Raw genomic sequence first — 13,205 nt, forward strand, 5'->3', positions numbered from 1 at the left:
GGGGAAGTACATTGTTGCTGGTTCATGTCATGGTCACACCAAATGAGTGTGATGCCCTGCACAACAGTAAGGAACTTTTTACTGACATCTCTGACATTTTCTATAATAAGTCTAAGTAATGACACCTTAAAGCATCACCTATTTCAATTATTCAATTAATTTCCACTTTCAATTTTTTTAAAACCTTAACCACAGTAAACAGATTTTCTTGGGATGCTCTTATTTTTGTGTCAGTGCACATGAATGAAGAAAATTATGAATTGATTTATAGACTATATAATTATCAAAAGTGTGTATTCATGTGCACAGGCATTGCTGACAAGCACACACACACACACACACACACACATATACATATACACACACATATATATATATATATATATATATATATATATATATATATATATATATATATATATATATATATATATATATATATATATATATATATATATATATATATATATATATATATATATATATATATATATATATATATATATATATATATATATATTGTTTTGCATTTTTATTCGGTTTCTCCCTAGCTTTCAAAAATTCTTCAATTCTGAGTTGAAAGTTTAAACTGTCATTATGCCCAATTAGATCCTCAAAACATTTAACTACCCCAGACTAAAATACTGTAGAAAACCAAAGTAAAAGTATTTTATAACACAGTCATAAAATCTGTTATATACATGTATCTGTTTTAAGCATGCTTTTATGCAGGCCTTGCTTAAATACAGCAATAAAACTGCATTCTTAACATTTGCACTAAACATTGGTGAGTGCTGGCCAGGACGCTGAGCGTAGGCAGGAATCACTGGACGCCTTCGCCGCCAATTTTCAGTTTTAATGACTTCGTTCTTTGATTAAAAAAAATGTCTAAACGGTTCCAGTTGAGCAGGGGAGAGAGAAAAGAAATAAAACTTGAACATCTAAGAGATGAAAATAGCCCGTTGTTCTCCACTTTAAGAGGCACGTGTGCATGGGGTTGGCCCGAGACGTCAGTTACGAGCTGCAGATGTTTGCATGGATTTTTTTATGATTGTTGTTACTTTAAAATTGCGCCGTTTCTATGATCAGCTTTGGACTCATTAAGTGAATGCCGGTGCTTATTTCTGTGCTTTTGCGTTTTTCTGTGTATAAAGGCTGTAGAGAGCAAAGACAGGGCAGCTCAAGTCTAAGGCTTAATTTTGGTCATTGCAAATTTGTGCCATTTTAAGTTGCTCCTGATCACAGGAAACTTTCATGGTGATAAACCGCATACATACTGTAGGCCTCCATATGCACAGTGAAACACACACAGCTCTGTATCCCTGACCAACAGGAGGCAATGAAAGCATCCGCATACACAATCCTTCCTCCTAATGATCTTAAACACAAACACACACTGACTCCTCGCATGGCTTCCTGGGTTATGAGAGGAGAAAATGTTTTCACCTCTTCTTCGCTGGATGGAGAAAACCATAAAAACAGCACCTGCTGGCTTGTTCTTTCCTCATGCTGACTGCCCCCCCACCCCCACCCACCACTCTCTATTTCTTTGATGGGGGGGTTGAGCCAGGCTGTGAGTTAATGAGTTGCTTCCTTGCTGCACAAGGCAGCAGAAAACATTTGCACTTTATCCTGTTTACACTGACAAGCCCTAAACTGTAGACTGGCACCTTAGTACATTTCTTCACTGTGAGATCAATAGTTAATCAATCAATCAATCCATCAATCAAACCTTGCTCAAGGGAACCGGTCAGAATCTACCTTGCAAACTATTATTGCTCTGTGAAAATATTTTTAGGAGAATTTCATATAAGTTATTAAAGTTAAAGGGCCAATGTAATGTTTGATCAGATTTCTTTAGTAAAGAGAGTTAGCTAAATGCATTTTCATAGAAACTATATAATGATCTTGGTAAGATTGATATTTATAGGGCCTGTATTGAAAATGTATATTTAAAATGTATACATTTTAAGAGAAATACTCCCTCTTGGTGTGAGAATTTAAGCTAATCCTCTTGGCCATGATGACGTCAAAGTACATAAACTGCACATCCTAGCATAACTTGCAAGGGGAACATCTTCCATGCTATTATTTTCTAAAAAAGGTTTACAACATCTATAACCATTTGAGCATTTCTTAAATATTTTCAAAATGAATTTTTGGTTTGGGTTAAAGGAATTGTGAACAATTAAGCATTTTACTGCCAAAAACAGATGACTGCATTTACATAGGTGTTAATATGTCTATTTACATATTATTTATAAGCAAATAACTTTTATATTTGTTTATACTGGTACATAAGGCTTGTGAAGTGCATTGAAAGTCTTCCATCGTAAAAATACAGATGTCGGCAGGGGATAAAATACTAAGGTGCGGCGCGGAATAACAGCGCCTTTTTAAAAGCTCACAGTTCTGTGTGGTTGAGAGGCAGTGGTAAAGATCATTTGGAGACCCAACAACTGAAAGTCTGCACTACTGCAGCACAATGCTGCACTATACATGTGCAGAAGCACACAAAACGGTTTCACCATCACTAAGAATGCAAAAAAAAGAACTTAAAAGACTACAAAGCAGCAAAAAAGATTTTAAAAGGGATATTATATGAAGTGACCATGCTTCTTCTTGACAATTATGTAAACTGTACTACCTAAATCAGTGTAAAGCTAACTTTTTCCATTTGATTTAATTAGACAGTGTTGGCCGTTAACTCAAAACTCAATGAAGTATCGGTTAACATTACATCTGTTTTATCGGAGCTCACACTGTTAACCAATCTGAGCTCATAATGTTAAACATCCTTTGATGACCTATTGTTTGAGCAGATGATTTGAACCCAAGAATCAATAATAACATAAAATGATAATAAACAAAATAATGTCATGATCTTGGCACTGGTGTCTGGTCTGATTACTCATTTCACATACCTGGTTGCCTCCGCTCAGTTCTCATTACCTGCTTATCAGATGCACCTGTACCAGTCTCTATTTAACCAGCCTTTAGACCAGTCATCAGTGCCAGATTATTTTAAGCCATTTGTGAAAATTATTCTAGCATTTCTGTCTTTCTGATTACCTGATCATGACCTGTTCTGCCTCTCGACCTCTGAGCCTGCCTGTCCCCATCTGATCTGTTTGCTGACCTGTCTTCTGACACCTGCCGGATCCCAGCCTGTTTGTGTATCGTACCTGGAACTGTTACCCGACTCTGTACTGAATTCTTCCTTGGCACCCCAGTGGATCTCTGACCTTGTGGTTCTGATTACTGAGCATGCCCCCAACATCAGCTTTGGCTTCACCCTCTAGATCAGTGTTTTTCATCCCTGGTCCTCAAGGCACACTGCTCTGCATGTTTTGGATGTTTCTGAGCTTCAGCACACCTGATTCAGATGATTGCAGTTCAGCAAAGCCTGATAATCTGCTATCAATTGATAACAGGTGTGTGAAAGCTGGGAAACATCTAAAACATGCAGGGCAGTGTGCCTTGAGGACCAGAGTTGAAAAACACTGCTCTAGATTATCCTGCCTACCTTTGTCTGCTCGGTTCTGATGCCCTGCCTGTCTTTTGACCAAGGACACATCAGCATCTGGGACTCTCTGAGCGGCGAAAGCCATGCCGCAATGGCAGCCAGTCGGCTGGAATCCTCCTCACCTTCTGTGCTCAGACTGAACTATAAGACCAGGTTTTCAACTCACACCTTTGTTATCATCCACTTCAAGAAAGGCGTGGTCACTAACCTGTTGTCTCCACTCGCAGAGTTTCCTGCCTTAGATGCCGGTGCTACTCACTCCGGCTCAGTTTTCAATAAACATCTCTGTTTGTTCGCCTTGAATACTGGATACTGGACGGATGGATGGATGGATGGATGGATGGATGGATGGATGGATGGATGGATGGATGGATGGATGGATGGATGGATGGATGGATGGATGGATGGATGGATGGATGGATGGATGGATGGATGGATGGACGGACCAAAATGAGCATCCCTATCAACACCTATATGAATATAGAATAAGTTCAATACTTATTCTATAAAATACTTTTATGCCTCATGCTATAATTGCATTTATTTTGCCTAAATATATCTTATACTGTGCTGCTTTGTCTTTTATGCCTTATATTGTACAGCACTTTGTGACACTTGTCTGAGAAAGGGTTCTATATAAATGAACCTTACTTACTAGAACAAATTTAAAACACATGTCTAATTAAGGTACTTTACAGAGACAATTCAACTAGATCCTACAGTCAGATCAGGTCATAGTTTTCTATTTTAGGAAAACTAGCTGATTGCATCAACTCACTGGCTCTACAGCGACCCCTCACACCAAGCATGCATGCAGCAATAGTGGGAAGAAAAACTCCCTTTTAACTGGAAGAAACCAGCAGAACCAGGCTCAGTGTGAACAGCCATCTGCTGAGGTGAGACTGGGGTTCAAGGAGACAGAAGCAGACATTCAAAATTAATTTAGAAGCACTGATCTATAAATACCTTTTGTTTGAAAATATAACTGTAAACTAGCTCCACAGTTGGCTCTGTCTGAGAAAGAAATAGTTAAGTCGACGAGCTCTAGTCCAGCCTTCACCCCAAAGGGATGAAAGGGAGCACCTGTTGAAAGTCAAATTTAAAGTTGGGCCAACAGTTAAATCCAGGAGAAAAACAGGACCACGCACTGAAAAGAGGCACAATTCTATCCTCTATGATTTATGGCATTGATGGCAGCAGCCCAGCTGATATATCTCTCCAGGATGGTGCCGCTACCAAACAGGAACGGACCAGATTGTCATTTTGATGTAAAAAAGTAGAGAGAACAGAAAAGTAAACTAGGAAATCCTGCAGAATCTTAGAATAGAGATAGAGTGAAGCAGAACTAACTATAAGCTTAATAAAAAAGCAAAATTTTAAGCCTAAATTTTTCTTAAAAGAAAAAAATATATATTTTATATTTAGAATGTTAAGGGGAATCTAATTAGTAGCCTGTGACTATTTCTTTATCCATGGGTGTGAAAGAATAAAGATATAATAAACAAGAAAATATGTCACTGACCTAAGGTAAATGTCTGTTTATGATGTAATTCAAGGTTATCTGTGGCAAGATAACATGCATATAGTGCAACATTTATACCCATGATGATGTTAGCTGAGTTCTGGAAACTGAAAAAAGTAATACATATATAAATAAAATAATTTCTCTGTCTGCCAAAGACTGAATTCTAATGTTTTGTGTTCCGGGAGAAATGATTTGGACTGCATGCCTCGACTACCTTAACAAGTTTTTTTTTAAGGTGGAAAATAACTACTACGCTGAGGGAGAAAAAAAATAAGAAAACAGAGATCCAGCCAGTAAGAATGATTTTACATTATCTCTGCTTGAATTAGGATGTGAGGAACAGAAAGCCAAGTCAACACATCGTAACTTCTATTTCGAAGTCTGCGTCTTTGCTTCTGCGTATTTCTCCATACACTGTAAAACACTGGACCTGTCTGCTGTTCCTCTCATAAATCAGCTTTCTGTCCAGCTCATGTTATCCTGTCTAGACATCCATTTCTGGCCTGTACATTGGGATTCTTATTTACAGTCAATGACAGACTCTTGCTAAGTGCTCTTTAGTTTTGGTAGTGTAAGACTAATGGTGTGGAAGATGCTTGGGTCTGGCCATCATTGAGCTGTAAGGGCTAGAAACCAGTACTGATCCAGCAGTTTCACACTGGAACTGAAATAAACCACGCCAAGCGGTTTGTCTAGCTTACAATTTCAATTCAATTTATCTTTATTGTCATTGTCAAAAGAACAACGAAATTTTAAAAAGTGCCATTGATCAGTGCATATGCTTAAAAAAAAAATAAAAAAAATCACTGTCACCACCATTTGCACATAATATAAGAAATAAATAACAATAACTGTTACAAAACAACTATAGCTGGAGCACAAGTTGACCTTGAAATGCATTGAGGAGAATAAATACAGAGTGATGAGCAGACCTATGCTAATTAAAACAAGTAAATAAATGTCATTAATAAATCACTAAGCATGCATGTCATTTAATACCACATTTCAAGCATAACATTTATTAAGGCTGATGAGAGACTGTAGGCGTACTTTACAAGTACCCTAATTACTTTTTTTTTTTTCTTTGCTAAAAAAAAAACCAAACTTTACTAAATTGTATTGGGATCTTATGAGATAGATTAACAAAAGGTAGCATACATTTGTAAAGAGGAGTTAAGTTATACAAAATGTGACCTAAAACTGTAAGAATTATGGCTGGGCTATTAATTTTATTTGTAATTTAATTGCAGTTTTACCAAATGCAATTTTCAAATTGTGGATCCAATCAATTTTGGTCACATTTCCTCACAGAAAGCTTTCAAGACACTTACTGTCTTCAAGCATCTAACTACCAGCCCTTTAGGTGGCAGTAATATGCTAGAAAGGGAGTTTGCCATCACACAGAAGTGAAAAGCAAGTTGCATTTATTGAACTGATCCATTCATGGAAGTAGAAGTAGACTCTTTCCCATGCAGCAGTAAAGTCCTGCCACAATGGTATTTGTACAAGCAAGCTTCCAAACTTATCAAAACAATGGTGGGGTAAAATATCTGCATTGTACTTTTAATTTAAGTTCAGTTTGGCTCTTCTGCCCGATCAGAGTTTATTCACAGAAACACAATAAATAGTTATAATGTGGTGCAAAATCTGATGAGATTTGAGCACAAACTTCCTTATTCCAAAGTTCTTCTCCATCTGCTCAGCCTGCTGTGGCCATGTGGAGGTTAACTGAACATATGGTTAAAAAAAAAAAAAAGTCTATCAACATGTCAAAATTAGGTGGTTTCAAATCTGTGGTATAAATAAAAAGTCAAAATTGTTTTGGAAATTTAAAATCAATATTAGATGTCATATAACAGGGAATATGCAAAGAACTTCAGAATCTTTAGCTATATATCTGTGAAAAAATCTTTTGTTTTATAAATGTCTATAAAATAATATAACTTTATTTACATCAAAATATAATACATTAATAATGCTAATTATTCGACAGATCTTCCTCAAAACCTGAAATACAAAGCCCCCTTTCTTGTAGAAATTCGAAAGTTGTATGTAATCTATTTTTATCCAGTTCTCATATATACATTCCTGTCAACAAACTTTTTTCGATATTGCCTAAAAATCATATATTTTTGCCTGAACAGAAATAATGGTGTCTTGAATGGTATTAAGTATTAAATTACTTAAATCTTTTTTTTTTAAATACAGGTGTGATCCCTCACTCTGACCTCTTTTTTTTTCCTAATATACATAAAGATTTCCAGTCTATGTTCACCCAGACTTCCATACAGTAAGCAAGAAAAGTGGATTGTACTGAATATTCATTCATGTTTTTATTAACCGCACTACACTTTTTGTTTTATTTTTTTTATTTTTACATGTTCAAGTAAACAGGGTCCTAGTTGTAAGTTGAAGTTAGAGTCCAGTTAGTCTAAATGCAGAACTGGTAAAAAAAAAAAAAAAAAAAAAAAAAGGATACCTCAGTAAAAAAGAACAAGAAAAAGAAAAAGGGGAAATGGATGAAGCTAGATACAGGAACACTTAAAAGAAAATATGTTACTTTGAGGCTGGAGTGACAGACAATGATACTAAACTTGTATATTGTTTAGATAAAATCCGTGTTTTAGAATTACAGATGGCAGCGCTTACCAACCGGGCTCTCTACCCGTTGAAGTCGACCCTGAATCACAGTCAAAGAAGCATTTTATACAACTCCAGTATGCCACATCATCACATCATTACATCATAGATGTTTGTGAATGAGGAGACATCCATGGCTCCAGCCATATCAAACTATAACACAGTGTCCCTGATAAAAGCTCAGAGAACTCGCTGTTAAGAAAGATCAACTCTGTCTGTGCCTTCATTTCATTCCCAAATCTCTTATATGTACATCATGAACATCATAACTATAAATCCTGACAGAATAACTGTCCTAATTAGATAAACTAGTTGGGTAAACGTTAGTTTTGATACATAACAGGCAGTCATTGTTAGGGTTTAACACACTCACACTTCAATAAAAATAATCCTAACAAAACTAAAACCCACCCTAATATTAAAACCCACTCTCCATCCAGTCTGGAGATTTTGAACCCTTTTGCAAAGGATAATAAGAAACGATTTTATTCTGTACACTCAAGGATTTTGGATACACACCCCAGATTTATAGTGACTTGTGGTGAAAGTAGGATTTCACTGTGAGCCAGATATTGTGCAGGGATTTATTGAGAATTTCAGGTCTCCTGGACACAGGGGGGGGATTTACCATTAGGCAATACTAGGCAGTAGCCTAGGGCCCCAAGTTCCTGGGGGCCCCATAAAACTCTGTTTACATGTATGGTTAATACAACTATTCCTTATTTGTGCACATTAATAGGTTTTGATAAAAATCTTTTGCCATCAGAATGCTTAAGTGTGTCTCAGCACAATCCCCCCCTTCAGTGTCCACCACATTGGATCAGTCAATTTGATATACATGTTTAGAAAGGTCCAAACAGGCAAACCATTTGAAATTAAATTATGCGAAGGGCAGTGTTGCAAACTTAGTGCTTTTGTCACCATAATTAGTGACTTTTCAGACCCCTCTAGCATATATTTCAGAAACGTTCCTAGTGCCAAATCTAGCGACTTTTTTTGCTACCGGAGATTTTGGCGACAACATAAAAGCAGCTAACTCTGCTCTCCAGAGTGAGTAGATTGGTAACCCCGCCTCCTGCTCTCCTCTGTCTTGTCTGCGGTCATGATTCATGCAGCTATTATTTCATCTAAATGAAAAATGGAGAACAGATAAGCAGATGGCTTGCCTACAGTGAAAAGAAGGACTTTATTTACTTTTGCCGTCGCCTTTTTGGAAACACAGGAAGGAGCAGTCGGCTAAGTGAGTTTAGTGCTCGGAAAAAATCTTTCATCCCTTTTGAGACAGCATGAAAAATCAGCTGAGTACAAAACATATAGAGGAAAACAACAAGAAAAAACAAGAAGAGAGGGTCAAAATATAGAACAAATAATGTATGTCTATTAAAATTTCTGTATCTGTATAATGGGTCTGTTTTATGTGCTGTCTTCTCAATTCAGAAGGCCCCCTGCCTGTCTTTGCTTAGAGCCCCAAATTTCCTAAATCCGCCCCTGTTCTATAGAATAAAGGAAGTTGGATAGCTGGATATGGAAAACAGCACAGATAATCATTGCAAAGTTCAGGTCTTTAACGCCTTAGCTGTATTAACCCAACCTCTCCTCGGTAAAACAGTATGAGGACAGTTTTACTTTCCAAAAACTGTCAAACACTCTGTGAGCCATTACTGTATAGTGTCCCCCACTCACACACACCTACTCCTAATGACACTTCCGCAATTAAAGTTGTGGCAGTGCTCCACGTGCCCATTAGCACGCGCTAAATAACTGTTAACAATGTATTACCCAGACTCCCCTGCCCAGCCACTTGTAGGCTGCTCAAATTCCCTCTTCAAAGCTCCCAGGTAATTATGTCAAAGGTTTTTAATAAACAGCCTATTCAGTATGCCTTAGGTTACTGATCCGGACTGACAAAACATTTCAGTTTGTTTCAACACACATGCAGACGTAGCCTTCTCTGATTGGCTAAGTCTTTGTAAACGTCACGAGGCCAGGAAGCACCTGCTATTTAGAAAATTAACAACTGAACCAAATAAATCAGGATAAATGATCTGTTTTTATGACATAACCATATCACTAATGAAGGAGTCTTTTTGACTGATTTCTAAATTAAGGTCTAAACTTTTAATACAAAATGGCAATAAGAGCTTTAATATAGAGGTTTTTTGCTCTTGGTATGACACAACTGATGACAGTAAAAAACAAAAAACTTAACAAACAAAAAAAAAAAAAACGCACCATTTAGAGAGAGACCTGAAAACTGAGATAAATATAAAGTAACAGCGAAGAGGAAAATATCACAATTTTAAAATGCTTTGAAATAGTAGCATATTCTGTTGAATTATATAATCCAGGTCTCCTAATCCATCCTACACATAAGTAGCCTGAATAGAGTTTAAGAGACTTTCACCATATTTGGAATCAAATATCAGTTGTTTATAATTATGTCTAAAGGCCTATTATGTTTTTTATGTATTATAGTTATGATCTATGTTTTAGCTGTTTAAAATTTTTGCACCTTTTCAAGTTTTTACGGCAATTTTTGCAACATCCTTCACATACATTTTTCAAAAGATTTGCATTATGTTTGTATTTGTTTAAACAAAGCTATGTAGACTTAAAGGATGAAAAAGAAACATGGGCAAAAACAGCTTTAAAATAAGCCTCCAGACCTAAAACTTCGAGGATAAATCATTACATGTGGGTTCAGAAGCCTATTAATATTGTTTTCTTTTTTATATTTTATTTTAGCAACATTAACGACCCCTTTTTTGTGTAGTGGATGAGTTTGGTTATGTTATCATAGGATGTGGCTGAACCAATCCTCTTATTATTCTCATTGTGTGGTGCCCCACAGAGAACAGTCGAGTTCATATGTTTGGTTTTTAATGAGTCAAAATATTAAATCAATAAAGGGTTATATATTTTAATAGAACTGGAACACATTGTTATGTAGTAGGGGAAAGAATGTGGTAAAGAGCACTAATTCTAATGAACCTGAACCTCTAACCTATGAATCGACGGTTCTGAAGTTGTTTTGTAATATATTTTTTCAAAAGGCCTATTTTATACAATTTCAACAAATAGTTAACATCAAATATTTTATTTTTAAACTGTAACTACTTTCAAAATAAAATAATACACTAAAAAAAATCAAAATCTAGATAAGCCATTGTTTCTTACTATAAGTGCATTTGTTCTTGAATTGAGGAGGTATGTGAGATACTTGCCAATGCCAATGGAACAAGACAATTTATATTTAAAATAAGAAAAAAAAAACTACATTGTCTTATTTCAAGTGCATATTATCTTATTTTAAAAGTAAAAAAAATAATTCCTTTGGCAAATCATCTTATTTACCTACTCAAATTAAGAGTAAATACACTTAATTTAAGAAATGTCGACTTATTTGTAGACTGTTTTTGCATTGTAGGTAAATGAAATATATAATTGTTTCTTATGTATGGGCTGTATTTAATTCATGTTATTTTCGATCTGAGTCTGATTCTAATCTGATTTTTTTTTTTTTTTCCACAATTGTCTAAAGACCGACCCCCAATAATAAACACTTTGCATTGTTTAATATAAAGCACCTCTAAAATTTGGAGACTGTTACCTCTATAATGTTCTCCTCGGATAGGCCTATTTATCTTCACCCTTTAGTGAAATGCAAAATATATATGGATAAAGAAAAAAATGTGCAAGCGATTTAATTTAATATCGGATTCTGTTAAATCCTAAACATCTTTTAAAGTATTTTTTTTTTTTTTAAGAGTTGTTTTTTGTATTTTTTTCTGATGCCCCTTAGGACTGAAAGCAAGATAATCCCCTTGGATTATGTGCACTGCGCTTCTCCATAGACGTCTTTACTTATTTGGTCCTAATTTATGCCAATAAACGCTGAGGACGTGTTGTTTATTTAAACAAGAACTCAACGGGTGAACTGAAGGGAAGGATGGAGCTTTATTTGGAGTTTTAGCAGTCCGAATCCAACTGAGTGGAAAGGAAAAAAATGTAGCTCAATCCTGGTGTGAATTATATTTTCGATTTTTAAATTCCATAATCTCTCCGAGTTTAAGGAGGCTGTAACAAGTTAACAGGTTGATCAGCGGCCTCTGAGAGAAACAAGCTGCTCTGCGATCAGTTAGGAGAGAATTTGCAGGTTCTGGTTGGGAAAATACGCACGTGCATGGCAACCCACGCGCGCCAGTCCGCGCGACTTCTTTTTACTGTCATATCCCACAGCTTTCACGCACACCATCCATTGCTCATAAAGAGGGGATTCCGTGGAAAAGGAAGGAGAAAACCTGGAGCTCATAAAGAAAACACATTTCATTTGGTGAATTACTCTAAGTTCTAATTTTATATGATCTAAAATCAAATTTAGGTCGCAGCTAAATATGTAGTTATTTGGAATAAAACCTTTAGATTTTCTACAAGTGTGTTTGTAACATTTTTAAGTCGCAGTACACAAGCAGTTGGATTTAAACAAATTAGATTTCTGTAACAATATTTTCTTTTCCGTAGATTCTGGTATTATTATGTGAGACTACTGCTTAAATAACCAAATAAGTAAGTAGGCCCAAAACACTATTTTTTAAATTTGCTTTTATTTGGAAGATGATTTACAGATCTGAGTTGTGCTGGAAAACAATCTTACTTGATTTATTTAGCTTTAGGACTTAACGATTTCTCTGAGCAGCATGTTTAATTGGAAATTTAACTCCATAGCATTGTCACCAAAAGGCTAAAAAGCTGGAATCAAACACAAAACTTTCTCCACATTTTTCCCCAACGTTTTTATTAATTAATTAATTTATTTGTTTGTTTCTTATTTCGTTTTCTAAAGTAAAATATTCCTTCCGCTTACGTTTAAACTTTTTCAGTATGTCTATTTCTGCCTGATGGACATCAAGAATGAGAAGAATAGCTGAACAAAAAACTTAACCCAAATTTTAGCGACCTACACTTACTAAGTGATTTTTTATGCATTTAAAAAGTTTTAATCAGCTAAAATTAACACGTTTAAACATTCTTGTTATAGTGCATAGAAAGTAAGCCCTATAACCTGTTAGATCTGTTTATTTATGTTAGTTACTGTGATTATTATTAATAGATTTATCCAGAGGAAAGGTGGGGTCAGGGGGTTAACGTTCTTCACTCATTGGGCAAGAGGTATGATGACTGCTTCCGACATGATAATAATAATAATAATAATAATAATAATAATAATAATAATAATAATAATAATAATAATAATAATAATAATAATAATATAAAACACATTTATTTAATGGAAATATTCTTATTCAGATTTGTTTAATTGAAGGTGATATGTTATTTTGCGTTTACATTGATTGGTCTATATGTATTAGGTCACACAGCGTTTTTTTTATGTTGCAGTCCATTTCTCCTCTTACGTTTATACTTAATTAACAATGTGACGCTCATAGCTCATATATTATTTTGTAACAGTTCCTATAACTGGGATTAATAGTTCTAAATGTATTTTTTTCCTCT

The sequence above is a fragment of the Cyprinodon tularosa genome, unplaced genomic scaffold (genome assembly GCF_016077235.1).
Source record: "Cyprinodon tularosa strain WSP-4 unplaced genomic scaffold, ASM1607723v1 ctg22, whole genome shotgun sequence".
NCBI classification, from domain to species: domain Eukaryota; kingdom Metazoa; phylum Chordata; class Actinopteri; order Cyprinodontiformes; family Cyprinodontidae; genus Cyprinodon; species Cyprinodon tularosa.